Genomic DNA, 5,380 nt, shown 5'->3' on the forward strand with positions numbered 1-5,380 from the left:
CCCCTGTCCGGTGTAGAGGATCCCTGTAGTACCAATGGTGTCCCTGTAGTCTGGAATGTGCCAGTCGGCAGCATTCCTGTATGACAGGGGTTCCCAAACATTTTTTTAATGCCAAAGACCAATACCAGTAACCGTGGTCCCAGGTTGGGAATCGCTGCTCTCCGGACATCTCGGTGTGATGGCAGGCCAACAAGTTTCGAGCGTCTTTCCCCGAGTTGATGATCTTCCAGCAGCACTCGCTGTCCGTTTTCCTGCGCGTCCTGGGAACAGCCCGAGGATCAGTGAGCCTTCTGTCACGCAGCTGCTGTGGCACAGGCCCTTGCATCTTTCTACACAGATCTTCGCCAGTCCACAGTCCGCAAAGAGGCGAGTGACTGTCTCGTCTCCGCTGCAGTAGTCTCGGGGCAGCGCGCTGTGGGAGTGATCTCCGGGCATGCAGCAAGGATCAGACTGGGAGGGGCCCTCTCGTCTCCACTGCAGTAGTCTCGGGGCAGCGCGCTGTGTGAGTGATCTCCGGGCATGCAGCAAGGATCAGACTGGGAGGGGCCCTCTCGTCTCCACTGCAGTAGTCTCGGGGCAGCGCGCTGTGTGAGTGATCTCCGGGCATGCAGCAAGGATCAGACTGGGAGGGGCCCTCTCGTCTCCACTGCAGTAATCTCGGGGCAGCGCGCTGTGGGAGTGATCTCCGGGCATGCAGCAAGGATCAGACTGGGAGGGGCCCTCTCGTCTCCACTGCAGTAATCTCGGGGCAGCGCGCTGTGGGAGTGATCTCCGGGCATGCAGCAAGGATCAGACTGGGAGGGACCCTCTCGCCGCCAGACAGGTGAGGTCTTGGTGCCTGTCGGTGAGATCTGGTGATGAGGCATTCTGCCAGATGGTCTGGACTGTCTGCTCAGGGAACCACTCCACTGTGTCCATCCAGTCCTTCTCCTGCAGTAACTGCAGGACATTCCGTGCTGACCACTGTCTGGTGTTCTTGTGGTCAAAGCTGCTGGTCTGAAAGAACTGTCACCAATTTCATTAACACAAGGTTCACATGGAGAAGCTTCCTGACTGAGACAGACACAGTCTCACAGGGTATTTACAGGGTAGGGGCAGGAATGATGTTTCTCCTGGCTGGGCAGTGGAACCAGTGATCACAGACTCAAAATCCGAGATCACCTCAGCAGGACTGAGATGAGGAGAAATTTCCCCAACACAGTGCGGTGAATATTTGGAGTTTTCTCCAAAAGTTTCCTAAATTAAACTGTCATATTTAGGGGCTCGGCGATGTTGGGAACATTGCAGGAAAGTGGCGCTGAGGTCAAAGATCAGCCATGTTCTGAGTGAGGGTCAGAACAGCGCAACGGGCCGAATGACAACGCCTGCACCTGTTTCTTATTTCCTAAATCACGAGTTGACATTTGCGCCTTGTTCTCCCCTGGCCTTCAGCCTGTCGGATTGCACAGGGGAGCGGTGAGAGCTCCGGAGATCCATCAGCAGCCGCTGCGGTCATTTCATGTCTCGTTATTTATCGCTATTTCCCTGTATTTGCACAGTTTGTTACCTTCAGCACTCTGGCTGATCTTTCACTGCCTGCTTCTGTTATGGTCACTATTCTATATTTTTTCTAAGTATGTCCGCAGGAAAATGCTTCTCGGGGTTGTATGTGGTAACTTATCTGGACTCTGATAATAAAATTTATTTTGAAATTTGAGTTTCGGGAAACTTGCTTTAATTCTGAGAACAAACTGTGACTGACATCTCCAGCTCCCAGCAGCAGCCCGTCCTCAGACACACTCACAGCCAATCAGCGATCACCGCTGGGAGACGGATGCTCTCATTGGCTGAGGGGAGTCAGTGGGCGGGACGCTGTGCGCCCGGCCCAGCCGCAGTTTGCAACCGGGGCCCAGTGAGGCCGGAGACCGGGAGCTGCGCCTCGGGTTTCGGCTGCACCACCGGCGGGTCGTGAATCCTTTCGAAGGCAGAGCTGAAGAGACCGGCGGAGATTCCGTGAGATGTTTCAGCTACACGGAGGGCGCCCGGCCTTTCCCCGCCGAGGATCGGGGCCTGTTGTCTGGAGTTGTCTCCCAGACCCGTCCCTTCCTGCTGGGATACGGGAGCTGCCCCGCAGCGGCTGCCGATGGATCTCCGGAGCTCTCACCGCTCCCCTGTGCAATCCGAACGGCTGAAAACCAAGGGAGAACAAGGCGCAAAGGTAAACTCGTGCTTTAGAAAATAAGTAACAGGAGCATGTCTGGCCACTCGGCCCGTTGCGCCTATTCCACCCTTTCCTCAGAATAGTCCTTTTTAAATCTTTTTATTGATTTTAAACAAACACAAAAATGAAACATGAATACAAAGAGCTTGAGAGTACATAATTAATAGGTGAAGGTATAAATACAAATAGATGATAATAACCTCCAAAACTCATAGTGGTTACAAAAAATGGAGAAAATAAGAAATCCTCCCCCCCAAAAAATGAAAAAAATCCTAACCGACATGGGCCATTGCATTATATCAATTATACACAGTAGCGTCAATAACTCCGCACATCCATCCAAATAATTAAGGACAATAAAAGTAAGGTTTAGGAAAAGTCAGTTTAGCTTATATGAAAATGTTGAATAAATGGTCTCCAAGTTTCTTCAAATTTAACTGAAGGGTCAAAGACAACACTTGTAATGTTTTCTAAACTCAAACAAGAAATCGTTTGAGAAAACCACTGAAATATAGTTGGAGGATTAATTTCTTTCCAGTTCAATAGGATAGATCTTCTAGCCATTAACGTAACAAATGCAATCATCCGCCGGGCTGAGGGGGGATAAACGACTTTTATCCACCATTGGTAATCCGAAAATTGCAGTAATAGGATGCGGTTGCAATTTGATATTCAGAACTGTTGAAGTAATACCAAAAATATCTTTCCAATAATTTTGCAAACAGGGGCAAGACCGGAACATGTGGGTCAATGAAGCGACTTCAGAATGACATCTGTCACAGGTTGGATTAACATAAGAATAAAATCGAGCAAGTTTATCCTTGGACATGTGAGCCCTATGAACAACCTTAAATTGTATTAGGCATGTTTAGCACAAATAGAAGAAGAATTGACTAATTGTAAAAATTTCTCCCACTGCTCTGTGGGTATAAGACAGTGAAGTTCTTTTTCCCATTCCTTCTTAATTATTTCTGATACTCCTGGCTGTATTTTCATGATCATATGATAAATGATGGCTACTTAACTCTTCTGGCAAGGATTCAGAGCTAGAATTTTTTCTGTCATGTCCATTGGACATAATTTCAGAAAATACTAACATTCAAGAAATTTCTGACTTGCAAGTATCTAAAAAAATATGAATATTAGATTGTATAGCTCTTCAAAGGACATAAAACTGTTATCTAAAAATATTTGACGAAAACATGTTATACCTTTTGTTTTCCAAAACACAAAGGCTTGGTCCATAAAAGAGGGCTGGAAAAAGAAGTTAGATATAATAGGGCTTGAATATTCAAGCCAAAGAATTTATGAAATTGAAACCATATTCTTAATGTATGTTTAACTATAGGATTAGTTATTTGTTTATTCGGTTTAGATAAAGCAAAAGGAAGTGAAGATCCTAAAATAGAAAACAATGAGAAGTCTTGTACAGATTTACACTCCAAATTTCCCAATTGTGGGCAAGGTACTATGACCAATTCTTGTGTCCAAAATATTAAATATTGAATATTAACTGCCCAATAGTAAAATCTCAGCTTTGGCAAAGCAAAACCACCTTCCTTCTTAGGCTTCTGTAAATATTTTTTACTTAATCTAAGATTTTTATTCTGCCACACATACGAGGATATTTTGGAGTCAATAATATCAAAAAAAGACTTAGTAATAAAAATTGGTAATGTTTGGAATAAATATAAAAATTGGGTAATACTATCATCTTGATAGTATTAATTCGACCAACCAATGACAGAGATGATGGGGACCACCTGGAAACAAGTTGCTTGATTTGTTCAATTAAAGGTAAAAAATTAACTTTAAATAAACCCTTATGTTTCTTGGTAATTTTAATACCCAAATAAGTAAAATGATCTGTGACAACTTTAAACGGTAAGTGTTTATAAATTGAAACTTGCATATTTAATGGAAATAATTCACTTATTAAAATTCAGTTTGTAGGCAGAAAAGCTACTAAACTGAGCAAGCAAGGATGAAATAGCAGGAATAGATCTCTCAGGGTCAGATATGTATAGTAACAAATCATCAGCATATAATGATAACTTATAAGTCCCTTACCCATGGGTAATACCAAAAATATTAGGTGATTCACGAATGGCAACGGCTAGAGGTTCCAAAGCAATGTCAAATAATAGAGGACTTAAAGGGCAGCCTTGCCTTGTACCACGGGACCACTGAAAAAAAGATCTTTGATTCTTGGTAAGAACCGAAGCCAAAGGTTTATAATACATTAATTTAAACCATGATATAAATTTCAAGCTAAAATTAAAATTCTGCAACGTATTATATAAATATAGCCATTCAACTCTATCGAACGCTTTTTCAGCATCTAAGGAAATGACATTCTGGTATTTTAGATGAAGAAGTATAAATTATATTAATTAATTTTCTAATGTTAAAAGATGAATAACAGTTTTTAATAAATCCGGTCTGATCTTCAGAGATAATTTGAGGTAAAATCTAGTGGCCAGAATTTTGGTAAAAATCTTAGAATCCGTATTCAGCAAGGATATTGGCCGATAGGATGCACATTCAGTGGGGTCTTTATCTTTTTTAAGAATTGGAGAAATGGAGGCATCATAAAAAGATTGTGCTTATTTACCTACAGTTAACGCATCTTTAAAAATTTTACAAAGCCAAGGAGCGAGTATAGAAGAAAAGGATTTAAAAAATTCAACAGTATAACCGTCCGGACCAGGGGCTTTATCTGAATTCATTGAAAATGGGAGTGGGGTCCCCTTTCCAGACCCTGCCCAGGGACTTGTGCCACTCCTCAGGGTTATATATGGAACCTCTCGGGCAGGGACAGGGAGTGGGTTCCCCTTTCCTGACCCTGCCCGGGTACTTGCCTGCACTCCTCAGGGTTATATATGGAACCTCTCGAACAGGGACAGGGAGTGGATTCCCCTTTCCAGACCCTACCCGGGGACTTGTGCCACTCCTCAGGGTTATATATGGAACCTCTCGGGCAGGGACAGGGAGTGGGTTCCCCTTTCCAGACTCTAACCGGGGACTTGCCTGCACTCCTCAGGGTTATATATGGAACCTCTTGGACAGGAACAGGGAGTGGGTTCCCCATTCCAGACCCTGCCCGGGGACTTGTGCCACTCCTCAGGGTTATATATGGAACCTCTCGGGCAGGGACAGGGAGTGGGTTCCCCTTTCCAG

General features: G+C 44.3%; 1 long non-coding RNA gene across 1 annotated transcript; it reads left to right on the forward strand.

Annotated features, from left to right (window-relative positions):
• The first annotated feature begins 1,906 nt into the window (after nt 1–1,906).
• Nucleotides 1,907–3,388, forward strand: LOC140724300 (uncharacterized). Its single transcript, XR_012098087.1, has 2 exons — nt 1,907–2,197; nt 2,926–3,388. It is a non-coding gene; the product is annotated as an uncharacterized lncRNA (long non-coding RNA).
• Nucleotides 3,389–5,380: the final 1,992 nt, after the last annotated feature.

The sequence above is a fragment of the Hemitrygon akajei genome, unplaced genomic scaffold, assembly GCF_048418815.1.
Source record: "Hemitrygon akajei unplaced genomic scaffold, sHemAka1.3 Scf000185, whole genome shotgun sequence".
NCBI classification, from domain to species: Eukaryota; Metazoa; Chordata; class Chondrichthyes; order Myliobatiformes; family Dasyatidae; genus Hemitrygon; species Hemitrygon akajei.